Source organism: Ovis canadensis, chromosome 19, assembly GCF_042477335.2.
Source record: "Ovis canadensis isolate MfBH-ARS-UI-01 breed Bighorn chromosome 19, ARS-UI_OviCan_v2, whole genome shotgun sequence".
Classification (NCBI taxonomy): Eukaryota; Metazoa; Chordata; class Mammalia; order Artiodactyla; family Bovidae; genus Ovis; species Ovis canadensis.
The window spans coordinates 48,759,336-48,783,096 of NC_091263.1; the positions used below are offsets into that span (position 1 = coordinate 48,759,336).

Consider the following 23,761-nt stretch of genomic DNA (forward strand, 5'->3'; position numbering starts at 1 on the left):
TATTTTTTTAAACAGTGTCATGTAAATAAATATTGGTTGGCATGAAATATTTTTTGTGTGTACTTAACAATGAAGTGATTAGTTCTATGCTTATGTGAATTAGAGAGGACTGAGTCTCAGATTCCTTCCTCAAAGGTGCTGAGGTATTATAAGATTAAGACAAAAGAAAATTACAGGGTTATAATATTATGTATTACTGGAAAACGATGACCTTACATCCTTCTATATGCTTTTTAATTTTCATCTCTAATGATTACATGTGTTACAGCTTGTGACATATGCTCTAAGTACATATAATGTTATTCCATGGGCATCTTTTCTTCTTAACTAGAATGTAGCTGTCATGCTAGGTGCATAGTAGGTACTTGGTAAATACTTAATCAGTTCAAAGACCAGTATGATTTGCATCCATTGTAGCTATTCAGTTGTCTATGATAAGATATCATTATATCATTATATAGAAAGACTAATATTTTTCGAATATGTATATAAATGTTGTCTGAACTTAATATGGAAACTTCCCATTCATAAGTAGACTGGCATTTTGGGCCTCCTGTGTATACAATTTTGTCTTAGGTTAGTGGTATGCTTGTCTGTTTTCATTATGACTTAGTTGGTAACCTTACATTTTTGTTAAATCTTTTTCTTATAATTAACACACACACACATAAAATGGTTAAACATTATCAGCAACTTATCTTCATTTCTGCACTGCTGTTCAGAAATAGCAAAGTGACTGAAGTCCAAAGTCACTCAGCCATGAATTGTCCACAGGTGATTTTTCTGTTAATAGAAGCACCTTGTTTTCATTGGTTAAGTATCAGAGGCTCCCTAATCATTTATGAATTCATTATCCCTCTTTTCTACTCCTTTCTAAGGGAAGAATCATTTTTATCCGAAAGATTTTCAAAGCAATTGAAATCTGTAAATACCATGTACATAAAACACAGCTCTTTCAACTGCTTGAACCACAAAATACCCAGAGGACAAGCAACTGTAATAAAATACTGCACATTTAGTGTTGACTGAAATTCAGTGCTGAGCATTAAAGAGAGCCAGGAAGGATTAGATCTACCAGGACAATCATATTGCATTTTCTTTGGAGTATCTTTTCTTAGTGGCTGATCCTGAATTTTAATTTTATTAAAGTACAGGAAGGGAATGAAAAATCACTTGGAAAGCTTCTTTGTTTTTTGTTTAAAACAATCTTCAAAAATGTTGACTCTTCCTATTTTCAAGTGCTGGGAGTATTTAAACTTTTTTGAGATTGGCTGTCATCTTGGGTAGATAAAGGTATGTGGGAGTCATTTTATTTTTCTCATGCTATATCAGGAAAATGAATGCTTGGCTCATCTCACAGTACATTTTCCAAATCTTGAAATTTCAAAGTCAGTTAAAAAGCATAGAAATGTAATGGGTATTTTCAATCCTGGCGTTGTTTCACAGATTTCAGGGAACAGAGGCTAAAAAATAGTATCGATGAATTGATTAGATCTTGCAAGGAAACTGGTTGTAATTCTGGCAGTAATTATTTCAAGTAGAACCCCATCCAGTTGCTCAGAACTAGAGATTCCCCAGAGCCCAAAGCTAATTATTTCAAAGGTATTGATTTTCTTGTTAGATATAAGGATTAGTCAGTTGAATACACTAAAACTAAAAATAACAGAAGGCCCATTGTTGTTAAACTTAAATCAAGTGATAGTAGCAACTGCTTGTTTGTTATATGTACAAGCTAATTCTATTGATCAAGTAATAAACATGCTCATTCACAAAAAATACTATGCATTGACATATATTTCCACTCATAATGTCTGCCATGGAGCTGAGACTTACATTTATTTCACTTGACTGTTAGTCCAAATGCTGATTTTCACTGGGACCTAACACAAGTACCTTTATAACTAACGTGTCCCTTATTTGTTTGTAGTATATGTAAAATGAAGTTCCTGTGCCAAACTGATTAAAACAAGAATTTTTCTAAGATAGCGCACTTTCTAAACTGGATTCCCATGAAAAGTGTCATTAAATATTTTATAATTCTCTTATTTTCCAGCTGGGCTTGAGATGAGAGAAAGGTAATAGAGTTTTTTCTGTTGGTGGTAGAATAGATACAGTCTCACCCTCATCATTTTAACTTATAAGATTCTAAACACAGGTGTTCTTAAAATCATAGGGAGTAAAATTGTTTTAGAAAGTAGAAGTAGGATTCTGTGCCAATCTATAAAGAATTTGAGCACATTTAAAGGAGAAATACTATCAAGAATGTTAGCATTATGTTTTTATTTTCCTGAGTTGTGCTTTTGACTTTTGTTTTTAATTTTGAACTTACAATTCCAAAGGTATAAAAAATGAGTACAACATCATGTGGATTATGTAGAACATGTTGCATAAATGAATTAAAGGAAAAGATGGTTGATATGAATCTCAACAGTAACCTCTGCTCTGTTGTCCAGTTAAGCCAGTCTGTTGCCCTCTGGAGGCCTGATTTTTGAAAAGCAGTAGCTTATGACTTGTAAAGTCTGTTCTCTTGATTTTACTGTGCTTCCTGGTTTAGGTCCAGTGTAGAGTCCAATATTCAAAGCCTTTTAGGAAGGAAATGTGCTATATAAGCACCAAATACTTGAAGAGATTTTTAGTGGGGCTCAGGTGCCAGGCAGCCTGGGTTCTAATTCTGTCTTTAACATGTGTTAACTGTGGCACCTTGGGCATATCATGTAACTTTTATGTGTCTTGATTTCCTATTTTATAAAATAGAGATAGTAATAGTACTTATTATCTCAGAGAGTTACTTCATTGTATGAATTGAGATACATGTATTTCTCATTTAAAGGGCAATGGTTTCACGTGACAGTACTGTCTAAAAATTTTAATAAACTTTTATCAAAATAATAGGTTTCATAAAGAACACTGTACAAACTTACTATCTACATTGTAAGTAGATAGTTCAATGAATTATGACAAAGTGAACATATTTGTGGATCCTCTGACCACATCAAGATATACGACATTCCCAGTGTTATGGACTGAGTATGTTTTCTCATAATTTATATGTTGAAATCCTACCCCTCAGTGTGATGGTGTGAGGAGGTGAGGCCTTTGGGCTGTAATTAGATCATGAGAGTAGAACCTTCATGGGTGGGATTAGTGCCATTATAAAAGAGATTTCCAGAGAGCCCACTCACCCCTTCCTTGGCGTGAGGACATTGCTGGAAGATGGCCACCTGTGTACTAATTAGCAGCCACTGAATGTGCTGGTGACTTGATCTTGGACTTGCCAGCTTCCAGAACTGGGAGAAATGAATGCTTTCTAACCCCCTAGTCTATGGTAGTTTGTCGCAGTTTGAATGCACTAGGACCGTCACCGTCCCAGCAATGCTTTATACCTCCGCACTATCTCCCTCAACCCTGCTTTCTTCCCAAAGCTAATATTCTCCTAGCTTCTACTATCAAAGATTTGTTTTGCCTGATTTTGAGCATAATACAAATGGAATCATGCACTGCATATACTTTTGTATTTGTCGTCTTTCATTTGACTTTTATCTCAGATTCAACCATATTTTATGTAGTAGCGGTTCACTTACCCTTATTGCTGTATAGCGTTTTTATGTCATTTTCTACTGATAGACATTTGTGTGATTCTCATTTTTTACTACGATGAATAATGTTGCTATGAACATAATCATACATGCCATTTGGAGCATATTTTTGTGGTGTATATGCTTGGATGTAGAATTTGTGGGCAATAGGGTATGCATATACTCAGTCTGAATGTATACTACCAAACAGTTTTCTAAACATGCCAATTTACATTCTGATAGGCGTGTGTGGGAAACCCTCACGAACATTTTTGTTATTCTGGTAGGCATGTGGTAGTATTTATTGTGGTTTAATGCCATTCCCTCATAACTAATCAGGATGAACACCTTTTCATGTGTTTATTAGCAATGTGAATATACTCTTTCAACTTCTGTCACCTCATGAATAAAGTAGACATGAAAATAATACCCCATTGCATTGTTTTATTATCATTTAAGATACATGTAAAGTACTTGGCAAACCTTTCTAAAGCATGATGAAAACTTTAGTTTGTATGCTTTTTTCTTGAGTGTTCATTTTGATTATCATTTAAAGGCTTAGATTTAGAATTATTGAAACGGTGGGGAATAAATGGTTGTCTGCAGAAGTGGGAACTGTCTGAAGCAGTTAATTGATACCAGTGTTACTGCCTGGGTTGTTTTGAAATTGATGAAATGTGTAAGCAGTTTCAGTAGTGTGCAGTGATTCTCCCTCCAGACAGCCAAGGAAACACAGTTTAATAAAGGGAGGATTAAATTCATATTTTAGGAGAACCACAAAATACAATTTGGTTTAAATTTGAGGAGAGGCCAGCTGGTTTAACTCTGTGGTAAGTACTTGAAAAGTCTTTAGAATTTGAGGCCGAGGATGTAAAACTGTGCTGTATTTTTGATAAGGGGTTTATGCAAATGCCATGAGTTGTTATAAGTATATTTTTGAATTAATGACATACCAAACGCCTTCTATATTGTTAATTATCATACAATTAGAGTTTATTTAAAAGCAAAACACAAGATCCTCTTTTTCCCTTAAATACATGCTTATATCAGAGGCATGAAACAAAACTCATTTTATCATTTACCACATATATTTGCTGAAATGCCTTATCTGCAAGGGAATATTTCTTTTGGGAATTAATAGAATTCTTTTAGGGATTTGTTTTCAGATATAAGGTCCAGGACTTTTTAAACATGAGCATTATTTTTTGAAATGATTACTGTGCATTTCTATTCTTACAGGCCAGTTTGAAAACTAATTTTACTTTCATATAGAGTTGAGAAGCAGCCATTCTTTATGGTGATCAGCTACCTGATAGCCTAGTCTGAAGAGAGTAAAAATGGTTTTGTGCTTCTGGATCCACAACCTGTCATTTGGTTTCACCCCTTGTTTCATGTTACCACTGTGCATACTCGGGAACATGGAAAACCGTCCTCCCTGTGCTCATTTCTACTCTCAGGGATTTTCCTATTGTCATGAATTCATAAATGCTGACATTTGCTTTTCTTTTCCTGATGGCCATTTGACCCAAATTTCCAAGACTGTCTGGCTCTCCATGCCCAACTTACCTGCCAGTTCTTCCCAGTAAGAGCCAAGTCCTGGCAAAGGCAGTTGTTTCTGAATCTCACACATGATCAGTGTGTCTGATAGCTACCACATTTTCAAAGCATCTGTAATGTAACACTCTTAATCTATTTTCATGCTCCTTGCTGACATACTCTCAGAAATAAGTAAAAAAAATAAGATTTGTACTCTTTGCTCCACTTCTCAATATCCAGATTTTAATGTACCTAACTTTGTTTCATTGTAAGCAGTTTAAAGAATTTAACAGATTTGGGGATATTTTAGTAAATTTTATGATTAATCTCAGTATGCTCAATAATTCATTATGAATCCTATATGAAGAGGCCTTTGTAGACTGTTAAAGAGAAATGGACCACTAATCAAGTGTAATATCATATAGGTTGGAAATAATATCTACTTTATTAAATGTTAAGAATTTTTTTATTCTTAATTTTATTGCATTGAGAAAGGACGTAGTTGACCTTAGCAATTAGAAAATATAGAAAATAGTGTATGTCCTAGCAAGTTGAACAAATAATAGCTGAGATTAATGTCAGGCATCTCTGAATCTTAAGAATAATCTTAGGATGGATGAGTGATCAAGGCATCTGAAGGTTTTACTACTGTTATTTTTGAGGTATTGTTTTAGAATCCAAGGGATACCCTGGTCGCTCAGACAGTAAAGAATCTGTCTGCAATGTAGAAGACTTGGGTTTGATCCCTGGGTCAGGCAGATCCCCTGGAGAAGAGAATGGCCACTACATAGAAATGGCACACTACATAGAAATCCACTCCAAGTCAAGCTGATTTCTTCAGCAAGCCCACATGGACATGCTACTCATTTAGGAAGTAGACAATGAGACAGTAACTCCTAATTCTCTGGCAGTGGCGGCAGGGTGAGGGGACATGGCATGGCAGGAAGAAGAAAGAGGATTCAGTGTCTTCAATCCACTCCAATATTCTTGCCTGAAAAGTTCTAGAGACAGAGGAACCTGACAGGTCCATGGGGTTGCAGAGAGTCTGACACTACTGAGTGACGTCACATTTAGAGTCCAAATTGCCTGGTAGAGGAAATCCCTGGATGTGGAGAGTGAACTGAGTAAAATTATTCTGGAGAACAAGGTTAAAAACCTTTGAACTGTGAATTCCTCTAGTTCCTTTGCTCTGCAGAAGTGAACTGTAGTCTGGTGGGATGAGCCCCAATGGGTTCAGGAAAGTGAAGACACTAAATCCTCTTTCTTCCTGCCATGCCGTACCCCCCGACCCTGCCGCCACTGCCAGAGAATTAGGAGTTACTGTCTCATTGTCTACTTCCTAAATGAGTAGCATGTCCATGTGGGCTTGCTGAAGAAATCAGCTTGACTTGGAGTGGATTTCTATGTAGTGTGCCTTTCCCCCTAATTATTGAATTAGGGAAACATAAAACAGAAAAGTACAGAAATACAGTAAATTTTATATATGTAAGTGTCTTGATGAATAATATACCATTTTTGACAAAACTATTTTAAATAACATAACTATTATATACTCTTTTTTCACTTTTTATGCACTTTTTGCGTGTCTTAGTACAGTACTCAACAACATTTTCAGCGGCTTAACAGTGTACATATGTATAGATATATGTTTACTTAAACAGTCCTTTGTTTGGTATTCAGGGTGTTTCCAATTTAATGCCACTGTGAACCCCCTTATAGTCATAGCTTTGGAAACAGGTGAGATTTATTTACGTAAGATGAACTTATAGAAGTATGAGGGTAAAGATGAATGCAGAGGTTAAGTTTTTCACACTTAGTGCCAAATTATCTCAGTATCAGTTGAAGGAACGTAGAGGGTTTTCATCAAATAAGTTTTCTTACATCCTGGCCATTGTTACTGTGACTGTTTACTGTCATGAGAAGTAACATTTTAAGTTATTTTTCTTTTATTGAGCATTTTTATCACTTTTGTTATGATCTGCCTATTAATATATTTTGCCCAATTTTCCATTGTGATGTCACACTTTTTTACATTTAAAATACAGGCATGTGTGTGGTTTTGGAAATCAAAGGAATGGGCTCTTTTATATATCTTGCCACACTTTTTTTCCATGTCTTTAAATTGGTCTATATAAATTTTTATTATTTCATTATATGTATGTCCTCCTGAAATAATATGAAGTGAGACCATTTAATGCATGTTTTGGGGGGCTATTATTTACTTAGATTTTCATGAAACTTTCAGTAAGACTTTTTAAATTTGTTGCTTCATGAATCACCATATTAAGGTACAGTTGTAAGTGGAAGCATGGTACTCACAACTCCTCCAAATGTGACTTAAGGCAAGATGAATGTTGTTATTAAAAGGGCATAGTTCTCTAGTTCTTAATAAGATTCTTAGTTATTTTCAAGGAATGTTTTTCAAAGTATTGAAGGAATTTCATTACAACCTAATATGCATTTTTTTCAGCCAGGATTCTTAGTACAGTTGATCCCACTATTTGTAGGTTCAGTATTTGCAAATTTGCATATGTGCTAAAGTTTATTTATGATCCTATAATCAATACTCGGTGCTTTCACAGTTGTTTGCAAAAATACACAGAATTTGAAAAATTTTAGTTATGTGGTACACTGTTCTCAGTGAATGTCAAACAAGTCAGCATTTTCCTTTCTTATTTCAGTGCTCCTACAGTAAACAAGTGTCATTTTCATAATGTATTTAATGCCCCATTTTTCATGTTTTATCCTTTTTGATATGTGATTTTGCTGTTTAAAATGGACTCACATGTAGTGCTAAAGTACTGTCCAACGTGACCTGCCTTATAGAGAAAATACAACTTAGATAAGGTTTCTTGAGCCGTGATTTACAATGTTGTTGGCCACAATTACACAAAAAACAAGGTTATATAGTGATAAGTTGACAAAAATGTGAACAAAGGCTCTCAGGAACCTAACCCTATATTTCCCCTAGGAGCAATGGTTCAGTGTTCATTAATTCAGTGTTCACTGAAACTTATAGACCATATTGCTCTGAATAATGTGAATTGCCTTTATAAAGTTTTAGATAATTAGGACAGCTCTTCAGAATTACTTGCTAGAGACCCTCCATTTTATCTTCTCTAAGAAAGGACATTTAGGAACTCCTACTATGAAGTAAAATAAAAAACAAAAACTTTTCATAATTTACATTTATGTGTTTCCTAAGGGAAGTATTTTGATTATGAGAAACTTTGAAATGTGTCATAAATGACTTTTGAGACATAGCAGCTTTATAACTTTGGATTAAGTGAATAAACCTTGAGAACATTTTAATTTAGTTTTCACGTTTCAGTTAAGGTGATTTCCTTACCTGTTTAAATCCCTTCACTTTATGCTTTTTGACAGTTTTCTTTACATTTACAAAATTGATCATTTTTTACTTTTATAAATTTACCTTTCCTACTTCAAGTATAAAGTTAAAAAAAAATGGCCCTAACTTTATTTCTATAACAGAACTGCTGTTACAGTTTGTTAAATTTTTTTCCAGCATTATCTATGCCTATCTTCTTTATAAGGTTATAACTAGAATGTTCTTCCTTTTGATGGCTTTTTTTATTAGTCCAATATTACATGATAGACATATTCTCATGTTGGTCTCTCTGCCCATGCATTTTACTAGCAATATTAATAATCAGCTTATTAAAGCTTCTTTTTACTTTAAAGATAATTTAAAGAAGCATTCTATTTAAAATCTTTTTCAGAAACTATATGAACTTTGTAAATCAGATTTGCTAAATCAGAGTAAAATATCATTGTAAATGCAGTAGTAACAAGCATAAAAAGCTTTATGGTACAAAACAAATTTTTATAACATCAAAAAAGAGAATTAGTATAATCCAAAACCACATTAGATACCTGTTCAGTGTTCTGTGCAATTACTACTTTCAAGCACTGCTAATTTGAGTTTAATTATCTCAGAATTAATGGTGAATTGTTCATTAATATTTGATACAGTCATTCTGAATTGCCTGGACTTGAAGTAACCTAAAAATCCTAGAGGTGGCCTAATGCCCTTTCCTGTTTACTCAGCTCAGTATCTTCCTGATCTGCTTGCATGTGTGCTCAGTCAGGTCTGACTCTCTGTGACCCCATGAACTGTAGCCTGCTAGGCTCCTCTGTCGAGGGAATTTTCTAGGCAAAAATACTGGAGTGGGTTGCCATTTCCTACTCCAAGGGATTTTTCTGACCCAGGGATCAAACCCACATTTCTTGTGTCTCCTGTCTCCTGCATTGGCAGGTGAATTCTTTACCACTGCACCTTACAATGAATATTTTTAGCTTCCTGATATCTTCATGTTATATACAGTTTAATAAGATGAAAGGGAGTCAAGAATGAGACGGCTAGAAGTAGGAAAATAAACTCACCTTTATTTTTTACTGCTTTTTTTGGGGGGCGGGGGGGGGGGGCAGGATTCCCTAATGAATTCTTTTGCTTAAGAACTTCTTGAGAATCCATTGATTTCTATTTGCATTCTTTGTAAAGGAATAGGACACCTCAGGCAAACTTCTAAAATAGGTGTTTTTTTAAATCTTTATCACCCTCATCAGATGCTACCTTGGTGATAATTTGTCCCAATTTCCCTTTTCTATATGATATTTACAGTTATAGTTCTCACCACTCAGTAATCTCCTTTATTCATTCATTTCTCTTAAGTCTCATAAAATTACCTTGAAATATTCTTTTCCCCCCTCCCACTTCTTACTGATTATTCAGTAAACTTTCCATTTGCTCATATTCTTTATAAATAGCTAAAAATACAGTCTCCTTGAGTTGTTTTTTTCAGTCCATAGTTTTGTCCAACTATTATTATATTTTCATTATTTCTAGCCACCCATCTCATGTGTAGAACATAGTAAGTTCTCCAAAAATGTACTTGCAGAGCAAGTTCATATCGACAATTCATATTTGTTTCCATATGCATCATCTAGCCAAATGTTCTCAGTCTGAAAGAAGAACATAATGAATCAATGAGTTGTCTTTCTGAAACAATTCATTTCCTAAACTGGACGCTAATGTCATGTTTGGCGAGACTTTAATCGGAAAGGGCTGCCTGATAAGGACCATAATCTAGAACTAGACGTTGTCCTACAAGGTCAAGTAAATGATGGAAGGAAGGAACTCATTTCAGAGGGTGGGATGAGGCTTTATCCAACTGCCAGATGCAGGAGAATAGTTGGTTTTACAGGGAGGATTGTGAGCGTGGGTAGCAGATCTTACCTGAAAGCAACATGTTAGTAGAAGACAACAAGAGTGCAAACATAGGGAGGCAATTCCTAAGTAATATTTAGGGTTTTCTATTAACAGGTAGCCATTTCCACAGTTCACAGGCCATAGTGCAGCGATCAGATGCCATTTATGCACGATACCTTGTAAATAGAAGCTTGGTTGTAGGGAGACTAGCCAACCAGGCACATAGCTAAGGCAAGAACTCAGCTAGAAGTACAAGTCAGAATGTCAACCATGAGGTTGGCAAAGGCTCATCAATAAGCAATAAGAATGATTTTATTGAAGAGGGAGATATCCCCAGCCTGTTGGAAGCAGGTCTTCAAAGATCCCTTCTGAAGTCAAGACTTGTTCCTAAGACCACAGAATGACTAAGCTGGAGTGTTCAGAAATGTCAGCCAAACAGGAATATACCCTGTCTCCCTGGGGAGTGAAGGAGAGAAGGGATTTTGTACTCTGATAATCCAGATGGAGATATCTTGTGGTTTAAAGCAAGTATCCCACCAAAAGCAATTCACATTTCAACAAAATTATTTCAGGTTAAAACAGGAAAAAAGGGAATATATTGTGTCTATATGCCAGGCATTCCTCTGGGCACTAAAGATAAAGCAGTGATTGAAATAGAGTCTTACTCTCTCGGAGCTGCCATGTTAGAGGTGATAAATAGATAAATGAGTAAATTCACAGCCCAGTGAATGAATAAATCCATAATATAGAGCAAATACCTTATATATTATGTAATGATATTCAACTAATTTGAAAAATAAAATTGAAAGGGAGCCCTGAAAATGCCAGGAGTTTTTTTTTTAAATAGATTGATAGGTTTGTCCAAGAAAGCCTCTAGATACATTTAGCTTGGAGAACAAAATGCTGTAGCTGTTACATGAGTTGTGGTCTAGGTTTGTGATGGTGTATTTGCCGCTAAAGAGGGAGGCTCTTCCACATCTACATCCATTGAAGTTGCCCTCCTTTCCTTTATCTTTACTCACTACTTCTTTGCCAAAGTGTTCTAATCAACATTTCTTGCTTTATTATGGATCTAAAACAAGATTTTGCTCACTTGAATAGTTTATGCTGCAACTTTAATAATTTGGGTGGCAACTCTCTTGCAATTAGAGGTCCTTTGTGAACATCGATTAATATTTTATCTACATGTCTATGACCCTCTCCTGGGATGCTCTTTTTACCACCTTTGAGGTCTTATGAAACAGAGCACTTTGAACACATGTATTAGTTAGCATTCCCAATGGACAGCTGGCACAAATCCTAGTTAATTATTTTTCTTCCAGGTTATCTGTGAGTTCTTTCATTAATCATTATATGTAAGCATTCTGGGCACATCCCTTTTTTCTCAATTAGAGCTCCAGTAGAATATTTTTTGAGCACACATTTAGGTGTCTGCTCAGAGGCCTTAGGATCATAAACTGTGAACAGAAAATCCATTTGGAGCTTTAACCCATGACCTTCTAGATTCACTTGCTCGTTAATCCCATGCAGTACATTTTGAGAAGAGAAGGAGACTTAAGTGACTTAGAATCTTCACTATGTCAGTGTGGTCCAAGAATATTGACACTTGGGTAGCAGTTTGGCAGGGAAATGTCCAACTCATACTGTATTTAGATGATTTCAGATGTTTTTCTATATTTTGTAATCTATGATTAGTTGTTTTACTTTATAAATGGAGCTTCTTCATGAAGATGAATTTCCAGATAGCTAATCCAAATGCTCACAGCGTTAAGCATGTTCCAAAGAAGAGATGTTTGATACTCAAATGAAGAGAGTAAAAGAAGCAAAGGTAAAAATACAAAAGCCAAGAAACATGAAAAGATGTTTTACTGAAATAATAGATTCATTTGATTTTTTATCTCCAAGTATAGCATTAAAACACTACCTATTGAAAGGTGTATCAGTTTATCAAACAATGCATAATATCTTAGGAAGGATAACTGGACAGAAATTAGAGCCTCATCATCATTAAAAAAAAAATCTATTATTCTTTTCCCATTGTGTTTTCTCATGATTCTTTCTCTTGTTCCTTTAAGGATTCTTCTCCTGTTCCCTGTGCTCTTGGGAATGCCATCAAATTCAGTGCCTCCTCTGATGCTCTGTGTCTCTGCTTGGATCCTCTGTTCCCCTCGCCTGCCCATGGGGTATCCTTAACTAGGAGTAGGCCACTTGCTTTACTGCATCCCTGAAAGCAGATAACCCTGAAAGTGATACCTTAGCACAGGCCCCTCAGTCTAATCAGCTTTCCTCCTAAAACTCATGGAAAAGGCCATCTATCTGTGGGGTCATGAATGAAAACAATATGGCTGAGGAGGTGCCCTCCTACCTGGTAAAAGTCTGAGTAAGATTCAGGAGCAAACCTTCATGATGGAGACTCCCTCGGCCTTAGGACCTCATTCCTATATAGCCTGTTTTCTGTAACTCAGTGATTCTCAAAGTGGTTGACCCAGCAGAAGTAGTGTCACCTAGAACCTTTTTAGAAATGTAAATTCTTGGTCCCATTCAAGCATGTTGTATCAAAAACTCTGGGGTGGGGCCCAGTACTGTGTTTTAACAAGTCTTTGTGTTGATTTTCATGTTTCCCTAAATTTGAGAATGATGACTATTATGATTCTGCAGCTTCTCTTTACTTCTTTGAGCTGCTCTCCCTTTCCTAGCTATGGGCCAAATCATTTTTTCCCCCTTTGAATTAGATTTCATTTTATGACACTGACAACCAGCAAGTCTGCTTAATATACCATACCTTTAAAATTCTCACCAGACTTGAGAGCTTGTCCCAGCATTCTCTTGTACCATATACTGGCCCTGGGCCCATATCTGTTAACGCTTCTATTTAGTTCTTTCCCCATGCACTCTACACCCCCATGTATTTTAACTTTTTAGCCTCTTATTTTTATGTCAGAATCTCTGTGAAACTCAGAGAAATTTTATCAATCCTAAAGTGACTTTTCTATCCAAATGAGAATTAAGGATAATCTCCTAGTTGATAGGTAAAATTCATCAACTGGGATTGTAAATGCATTTTTCTGAAGATCAACTCCCTTGTGGAGAACTTTTATTTCTCTTCTCTCTAAGAGTAGAATACAGCAACAAGTTGTGTAATTTTCAAGTGACTTTCTATAAACTTTATGAAATCACCTATTCTTGAGCTCAGTCATTGAAGAAAATCTAATTCACTTTTGTCCCGATTAAGTTACCATCAACTACTTCTTCTCACAAGAGATTTCCTTTCCTATTATTGTTCTCTGTGCCTTTAATCTCTCTTGGTACTTTTCTTCTTCTCTCTTGATTTGTAAGTGTTTTGCTGTGATTCAGTCTCCGTCTATTCTTGTTACAAAATACAACCTTCATTTGCTATGTGGGTTCCTAGTGCTCTTTGGAAAAAAGGGAAGTGGTCAGATCTTTCAGTATTTGATAAAAATTCTAATGTAGAGTGTTTCAAGATGGAGATGTTGAATCGAGTTTTATGTTTAGTCAATAAAATGGATCCATGATGGTATGTGACATGAGGAAGGTCTTTACTGAATTTTCTTTTGGTTTACATGGGGTATGAAAAAAATCATGTAAAACTATAATATAATGTTTCTTTATCTTGATGTCTCTTTGTGAAAACTCCTTTTACAAGAATTCTTTGATCAGAAAATAAGCATATAACTTGCCCGTACCATTGGATAAACCATCTTTATGTCAACCATCTTTGGAGAATTGAAATTTACCAGCTTTTCTTTTAATTTGTATGTTCAGTGTCATGGTGAAACCTTGTTGCTGATTCTTCCACCCATGAGGTTGTCACCATGAGTGCTTATGTTATTGAATGTTCATGTTACTCTTAGAGAGTGGGCTAGGCAAGAAATGGGGCAAGAAATGGCCTTCCTTAAACAAAAAATGGGCTTTCCTGGTGGTTCAGTTGCTAAAGAGTCAATCTGCCATTCAGGAGACCGCCTGCAAATGTGGTCTGCCGTTCAGAATCCACCCACCATTCACGAGACCTGGGTTGGATCCTGGGTCAGAAAGATCCCCTGGAGAAAGAAATGGCAACCCACTCCAGTGTTCTGGCCTGGGAAATCCCATGGACAGAAGAGGAACCTGGTAGCCTACAATCCATGAGGTCGCAAAAGTCAGACATGACATAGTGACTAAACCATCACCATCAGGTCATGAGCTAAGTTTTATTCCTCTGTGTGATTCCCATACATCTCTAGCTTACTGCAACCACTACATTGTGGAGTCATAATCCATGTGCAGGTGAGGCTCTAAAGACAGTTCATAAGGCAAAAAATACAATAAAAATTAGCTTTGAAAGTCCTTTAAGTTACCCATGTATCTTAACATCTTTAAGCACTAGAGTCCCTGTAGTGTGGTGAGATGCCCATCCATTGAGCATTTGGGAGTGAGCAATGAATCTCAGTCCCTCCCATCTCCCTCAGGGACTCAGGTCCTTTGAATGAAATGGCAGTGGGGCCACCCACTAGATTTTAGTCACGGATTTCAACTCTTTCTCACTTACTTATTCTATCCCCATGCCTGTAAAGGCAGATTCATATAAATTAAATGTGTTTATGATGTGACTTTTTGGTGCATGAGATGAGATTAAACAAGAGTGAAAAACAAGAGCCAAGAAGTTGTTTCAGGGTGTTCTTGTCAAGCATGTTAAACTGAACTCTTAGAAGGGTCATCTGTGTGGTCATTAAGAGCTTATACTTGATTGGCAGACAGAGTTCAACTGAGATTCATTTCTGTCAGTTCCCAGCTATGTGACCTTGGGCAAATTGATTCACCTTTCTGTGCCTGCCATTTAATCCATAAAGTGGGGTTGATAATCTGTGGTACTAGATGAAATAACACATGAAGTACTTTTAGCCTGGAACTTTAGGCAGTCATTCCATGAGGGCAGTGCCAGTGGTGGCTATCCTCAGGCAGTGGTTGCTGTGGTGGTCGTCGTTAATATAATGAGGTAGTTGGCCCCTATTATGTAGATGAATTCCATCAGAATTGCTTGGAATGGAGACAGACTGAGGCTGCAGGAATTTTTAAGTTCTCCTTGTGAGTCCACAGTGCATCCAATTTCAGAAAGAATGATGGAGAAGGCACTATTGCGGGAATGTGAGCTAACTAGCAGATACAAGGGAGTTTGCATGCATTTTCAGATTTAGGAACATTATAAGAAGTTGTTCTGATCTTAAAAGCCTCTTTGAGTTAATCTCAAGAATAATGCCCTTGACTATTCTGTAAGACTAGATTCAGAGCTAGAACCAGTTACCCTGGATTTTCTGAGCTTAGTATTATTTATAATAACCCCCCCCCCAATAAAAATAGCCATGAGTTTCAGTTTTCTCTCTTTTTGCTTCCATTGCTAAAGCTTCCAAACATACTGGCTCATACCATCTGAAGTCATCAGGTTTGGTGAATAGTCTAGCTTGATGTGCTTAGAAGAATATTATGAGACAAACCTGCTCCCTTACATGAATTTGGACATGACTCTTGATCTCTTAGAAGCAACAATACATTTAGGGTTAAAATTGGATTTATAAATTATGTATAAATACACATAAATTGAATTCCATTGAAGTCAAGTAAATGGGCAAAATGACCTTTGCACTGAGACAGAGGGAGAAAATGTATATTCAAGTTATATAGTTCTCAGGGAGATTTTTCTGTACCATAATCATTGAAGTTATCCTTCCAGACAGTATTTCCATTTCATAACTATGTGGACTTTCAAATGGAAAAAAAAGCCTATTATAAAGGAGTAGATGAAGGCAGTGCATGTGCACAGCATATCAGAGTTGGTGATGGACATGGAATAAGGCTTCCCTTGTGGCTCAATGGTAAAGAATCTGCCTACGGATGCAGAAGATGTAGATTCCATTCTTGGGTCAGGAAGATCCCCTGGAGAAGGAAATGGCAGCTCACTCCCGTATTCTTGCCTGGGAAATTGCATGGACATTGGAGCCTGGTGGACTGCAGTCCACGTGGTCCTGAAAGAGCTGGACACAAGAGACTAAACAACAACAAAACAGCAAATAGATGGAAGCAGTGCATTTGCACAGCATATCAAAGTTGGTGATGGACTTGGAATATTTCATGCTTAGCAGATCACTTTATGCAAAGTTTTTGGACCAGAGGCCTATCTCTTCATTGCAAATTTATAATAGGACAAATTGCAGTGAGCTGGCAAGTTCCAGGACCTCCTTGGAATTGCTGGTTCCCACTGCTTTCTATTGGTCATTCTCTTGAACTCTTCTCTGGGGGACAGTGCTTTCTGAATTGTTGTAGATTCAACTTTATCAGAACTTGCAAGTACAAAGCTTCTGTTACATGGAAGAGAAACTCAAAAAATGTTTCTCTTCCCACTGTTAAAAGGATGAAAGATAACTCAGTTTTGGTATTTACATATGAAAGATATTTCCATTCGTGAGTTCTTAATGTCTGAAGTTAGCTATTGTTGGTATTATTTTTCTTCTTTCTCTTTGACTGATATACAGTAGACTTAACTAAACTCTCATGTTCTGTCGGGTTCATTTCCAACCCATGACTTCGGCGCTCAAGGTGATAGTCTTGATGATGTTTTGTCCATTATGCATCCCATTTACTCCCATAGCACTAATACAAACAGCATGAGTATTAGGACTTTAGTACTTGTGTTTTTATTCACTGCTTGGTGGCACACTTCCTCCTTTTCTAGCTCTCATCTTTTCAGACCTGGAAAGGAAATGGTGTTTGGCACTGGATGTGCTTGCCTTGTTACTGTCAAGGGTGAGCAAGTCTGAGGACAGGGAAGGCAGAGCTCATTATGTGTGAGTTTTAAGGAATACAGAGCTCAAAAGAGATGAAGTTCCAATCCACAAGCCCCTATCTCTTACACTTCCTAGGCCTGGGATAGGGCTTTCCTGAGGGAGAAGTCTCGCAAGTGGAAAAGGACCCAAGAACTGTGAATGACCTGGATGTTTGTATGAGGGCATCAAAACAAAGAAACAGATATACAGTAAAGGTAAATTAAAGGACACCTACATTAAGCCAGTAAAATCTTGTGTTTAAATTTGATTTTAAGAGAATCTTCTTTAAAAATCTGTTTTAAAACTTTCTGTGTAACAGTATTTTAAAATTGGGTGAGACCTTCTAAATATGATAAAAGCAGTATCTTAAGGCGAGTTAAATTTGAGCAAATATAGGATGATTTGGCATGTTTTCCTGAAAGGGGGCCAAACCTGTTATAGTCACCCAGCAAATCAAGTCTTGCTTCATATTTGTTAGCTTAGTTAGAAATCAGTCTTAGGAATCATCTTAGTTTTAGAAATCAATAGAAAGAGACCAGTAAAACCATAGCAAATAAGCTGCCTGTTTGGGCTTTGTTTTGAGATATTGCAACACAACATTCCTGTCTTCAGTGTAGAGAAAATATAAATTCTAAGAATTTTAGTTTTCAACACTTCCCAAATCTCTCATAATTTCTTTGGGCCATGTAGTCTTAAAATGTAATGACTGCTCAAAGATGCCCGTGCCTTTTTGCCATTTTCTGTCATCCCCAAGGATGTCAGCAGTAGCCCCCTTTAGAGAAGAGCATACAGGCCTGACAAGTCACTATGGACTCTTGTTCCATTTACTTTGTAATTTGTTCCAATTACAAATGATTATAATTAAACACCATTCACAACTTTAATGTGCTTAGCAAGTCCAGACTGGTCCCGCTGCTGCTCAGAAATTATTCTGTAGGAAACAGCCTTTTGTCTTTTCCAAACAAAATCTTTTTAAAATGAAGTTGGGTCAGAACTCAAAACTCACCCCCAAATAAAGTGTGCAATGTCTGTTCTTACACAGTTTGTACTTTGCAGTTACGGTTCTTAATGATCACCTGGGAACTTGGTACAGAAGGCTTTTTCTTTTCATAAACAATGTTTAAAACATACCTTTTAACAGTCATTCTTCTTTGAGTCATAAATTAATTTACACATCACTAATACTTTTTAAAAAATCTTGAATTAAGTGTCTGAGAGATTTATTTCATTTTCTAAATAACTGTTCCATAGTTTAATCTGTGGTCAGTATGGAGTATTTGGAATACAGAAAAGCACACAAAATAAAATAAAATCACTCATGATATCTTAGCTCAGAGATAGCTATTGTTTAAATTTGGCCTGTCTGCTTCCAGTGTTTTCTTTCTACTTCTTGTATAAATACATATGTAGTTTAAATTAAAATTGAAATCATACTGCTTTTTCCACATAACAATATACTGAAATCATTTTACCACATCATTAACTTTTTTCCTACAACAAGAATTTTAACATGTGTGTTATATCCGATTGTGTGAATACATCCTTATATTTTTAAACCTTTCCCTATTAAAACATTTAACCAGTTTCCTATTTTTTGATGTCACCATAATGTGATCATCTTTTATAATTTTGTGGTATTATTTTGTGCATGGAATTGGAATAGTAGTGTTGTTTTCTTCCCCTTCAGAGACATGGCATTATATTAAATATATTTTTAAAATTGATTATCTGTGTTTGTGCTGGGTCTTGTTGCTGTGCTGGCTTTTCACTAGTTGCGATAAGCAGGGGCTAACTCTGTAGTTGTGATATGCAGGCTTCTCATTGCGGTGGCTTCCCTTGTTGCTGAGCACAGGCTCCAGGGTACACTGGACTTCAGTAGTTCTAGTGCATGGGCTTAGTTGCTTTTGGCCATGTAGGATTTTTCTGGAACAGGGATCAAACCCATGTCTCCATGGATCCAACATTGGCAGGCTTGTTCTTTACCCATGAGCCACCAGAGAAGCCCCTAAATGTTTCTTTTTTAAAAATTCTGCACCTAAATATGAAATAATTTTATTTTTGTTGTCCCTCCTTAAAATAATACTCTGAGAAGTTCGTTAATTGAGCTTGGTTGGCTTTCATTGTTCACTGAATGAAGTGTTTTACTAAATGATCCCACATGTTAAATGAAAACTGATTAACAAATGGAGGCTTAGATATTAACAGATGTCTTCAGGAGGTCTGCATATAATTAGAGGAAATAAATCTTACCCTGATAGTGACAGTTTGATAAAAACAAATTATTAGCAAGGGCGTTTCATTGTAAGACAATCCAATAAATAGAATATGTATTAAAAGTCACATAAAAATCTAGTATATCTTGTAATAAATATGTGGTTATCCGATTTTAGATCTGTTAGTAAATATATTATACTTTTTGGTTGCTATAGAGTGCCTCCAGTAAGAAAAGAAACATAATCCTTTCTAAAAATAATTATTTTCTTAAACTATAATAGTAGAATATGAACATGGGAGTTTTCTAGATTTTACCTTTTCCATATATTGAAGAGATTAATACTACTGATTTGAAACTGCATCAAATTAAAGTCCAGGAAACAGCTTTTTTGCTATGTTCTTATTGGACTGATTTTATAAATTTTCATGGATGGACAAAGTAGGTAATTGATATGAAACTCAGCTTGATTTTTTCAGTGATACTATTAATTTATAATGTAACATTGAATTATTTTCACTTATTTTTTATATTTTAAACCAAGGCCCTCAGGCACTATAAAGATTTTTTTTTTAATTGGTAGCATTATGATGATTTTGTAAGTATTTGTGTGTGTGTCTGTGTTTTTACTATTTTCTTTATAATCACATTATGGCCTCTGGAGGAACAAGTTTCTTACATGTACTTTTTCCTCCTAACTGCTGTAAGGAGGAAGAAAGCCATGAATCAGATTTGTTTCATTAACATACATTTTGTTTGTCAGTGTCTTGGTGGACGGAATCACAGTATCCAGTTAAAAGATTTAAGAGCCCAGACTTAGTATGGTCCATTTTGAAGGTCCTGCCTGAGAGTAACAAGAGGCCAAGATTCTCCCTCAGAGCTGTCTATCTTACCTTTCCTTATTGTCCTGTTCATCGTCATCATTTCTACCCAGACGTCTTCTTCTGTATTCAGCCCCAGAAAAGGCAGGACCAGTATAGAGCAGACCATTTGCTGAGTAAATACCATATGATCTCTGTCTCTCTGTCTTCCTTTCTTGTGACTGTGGAACAGTGAAGTTTCTGCCTTCAGTGGAGTAGTAACTTAAGAAACTTGGATTTAGTGCTTTGGAGTGGCGTACAGGGGAGGAGAGAGCTATGATAATGTTCTAATGTCATTGACTTATTCGGGATAAAGAAGCCCCCAGCACAGTCATTTGTAAGATTTGGAAGCTCTTACTGCAGCTAATAATAGAGGTCACATTGCCTTTCCTTACTTTGTTGGCATACTGTCCCATCATTGGCCTTGTGTGGCCACCTCATACTCAAGGCCAAGAGACTTCAGACTTCCCTGGGTGCTCTGGCCAAATGTCATTTCTATACCATCCTAAAACAGCACACCAGCACTATGATTTTTAATAATTATTGCTAGAGCAATTCTTATCTTAGAAAATACACAAAAGCAAACACGCAAAACAGATGAAGACCACCCAGATCCCAATACTGTTAGCATCATGTTGGATTTTCTTCAAGTTTTCTTACCACAATGATTCATGCTTCAGAGAGCAATGTCCTGACCTCCCTTTTTACACAACCCAACACCCTCCCAGTCTGTAGGCCTCTGTGTAACAAAGGAATGAAGTATTTCAGATCTGCAACAGCTGTGCTTGGGAAGAGCTCTCCATTCTTCAGTGTGTCAGGTAGGGATGGCACTGGGCCTATGTACAGATATCTTAATAATAGTCATTAAAAATACTTGGGTGTTTTAGAGAAAAGCATGTAAACGAAATAAGTAAATACAGTTATAGACTCAACAGAAGCAGAAAGCTGAGGCAGAAGCTCAAGTATAAGAAACTCATTATATCCACATCTTTAGTTAACTTGGGCCTGAGAAAGCCATGTGAAATGTGAAAGAATTCATTGACGTGTCTTATTCAAACTGTGTCATTCTTTTTGTTTTCTTTTCTTTATTGAATGTAGCCACTTTCCACTCCCCAGATTATGTCAGATTTACATGTGGACTCTGTACTTAAACTTGTTGTGTCAGTGGTAAAGCTTGAATCGAGAAAGTTAATTCCCTGGACACCATACACAATTTTTTTTTTTTTTAAACCAAGATGCTTCTGGACATCTGAGGCCTATGTAAAGGCTGTTTTCACTTCAGGACATCCTGCATTTGGATCTCTTAAGATCTCATGTCCAGGTGGATTCCTCATTGATTCTCCTTGAGACCTGCTATGTGACAACAACCACCACAGATCTGTCATGTCTCTTGTTTGGCTCCCATTGCTCTCAGGATACAGTTCCCAGCACCCACTGTGACTTATAAGGCTCCATGTGACCCAGCTCTCCAGGCCAGCTCCTGCCCTTTTATCTATTTGGTTTAAATTGGTCACTGTCCTCCTCTCTCTTTCCAGAATGTATGAGCACATCTCCATCTTTGGAACTTTAGCTGGGCTGTTCTTTGTGCCCCAAGCTGTTTCCCTTTCATGTTTTTCTTTCTTCTAGTCACTTCTTATGTCTCATCCTAAATGTTGTTATGCAGAAAGCTTTCCACAAACCCCTCAGACCTCGTTGAAGCCAAGGGTATTGCTGGTTATGATTTCTTCAGTCATACTATACTACTTTTCAGTTATGGAGTTGTGTTGGTGATTTGTATTCAATTCTGTTATAGTTATCTACTGCTTCCTAACAAACCACCACCACCTCGCCCAGCACCTGTGTAGTGGCTTTAAATAGCAGCTTATTCTTACTTATTCTGGTTCTGTGGGGTATTTGGGCTCGGCTGAGTGGTCTTGCTTGGATTATGTCATGAAGCTTCACACAGTGGTGGCTGGGGCTGGAGCCACACTAAGGTTCCTCAGGGCCAGAAGTTCTCAGTCGCTCTGTCACCTATTTGGGACCTCACTGCTCCTTGATCCCTCTCTTTTCTTTTTCTCCACATCAGACCTCATCTCTCCATGTGGTCTGGCCTTTCATGGTGGTCTCAATATGATTTTGTTGACGACTGACTTCCAGGAGGCAGGAAATGGATGCTGCCAGGGCAGGACTAGTACTGTGTCAGTTCTGCCATATTCTGTTAGTCTGAAAAGTCACAGGTCCTGTTCAGATTCAAGGAGGGTAGAGAAATAGACCCGGTTTCTTAATGTGGGAGTAGCAGAACCACATTATATATGGTGGGAGACGCTGCTTCACCATCTTTGGAGACTGCCCAACCTCCACTGCTCAACTATGAAGTCAAAGTACAGGTCTTACACTATATTGGCACATAGTAGGTGCTGAAAATATGTTTTTGAGCAAATAAATAAGCAATAACTCCAGAGAAAAGTCTTAGATAAATATGAGACCAGGAAACAAATCTCAGTGATTCAGATCTCTTGGCTCTTCCTGACTTGAACCCCATTTTCTACCTGCCCCATCCTCTATCTTTTAGAATTTGTGAACATTCAGCATGCTTTTATGTTATACATTTGCCTCTCATGTAGGGGCAAATCAATAGAAACATTTCCACTTGGCTGAACAACTGCTTTCTAGTTATTTCCCCTCCCACTTGTTTCCCCCAGTGAGGTTTCTTGAGACTGTATATTCTTTAGGTGCTTAGCTCAATGTTAGATCACACAGTGGCCGGTAATAACCTGGGCCACTTACACATGTACCGGGATTGGAGTTCCATCTCTTCGTTCTTAGCTTTGTGACCTTGGTGAGTGACTAAACTCCTCTAAGACTCATTTTTTTCTTGTCAGTAAAGTGGGCTATATTTCTATATCAATGGAAACATTTACACAGTAGTGTTACAAATATTCAGTTCAGTTCAGTTCAGTCACTCAGTCATGTCCGACTCTTTGCGGTCCCATGAATCGCAGCATACCAGGCCTCCCTGTCCATCACCATCTCCCGGAGTTCACTCAAACTCACGTCCATCTAGTCAATGATGCCATCCAGCCATCTCATCCTCGGTCGTCTGCTTCTCGTCCTGCCCCCAATCCCTCCCAGCATCAAAGTCTTTTCCAATGAGTCAACTCTTCGCATGAGGTGGTCAAAGTACTGGAGTTTCAGCTTTAGCATCATTCCTTACAAAGAAATCCCAGGGCTGATCTCCTTCAGAATGGACTGGTTGGATCTCCTTGCTGTCCAAGGGACTCTCAAGAGTCTTCTCCAACACCACAGTTCAAAAGCATCGATTCTTCGGCGCTCAGCCTTCTTCACAGTCCAACTCTCATCCGTACATGACCACAGGAAACACCATAGCCTTGACTAGACGGACCTTTGTTGGCAAAGTAGTGTCTCTGCTTTTCAACATGCTATCTAGGTTGGTCGTAACTTTTCTTCCAAGGAGTAAGTGTCTTTTAATTTCATGGCTGCAATCACCATCAGCAGTGACTTTGGGGCCCAGAAAAATAAAGTCTGACACTGTT

At 37.0% G+C, this 23,761-nt stretch overlaps 1 protein-coding gene across 1 annotated transcript in view; it reads left to right on the top strand.

Moving 5' to 3' along the window:
- SUCLG2 (succinate-CoA ligase GDP-forming subunit beta) overlaps window positions 1–23,761 on the top strand; it is a 287,354-nt gene that overhangs the window by 175,348 nt on the left and 88,245 nt on the right. The gene's annotated exons all lie outside the window — the stretch shown is intronic.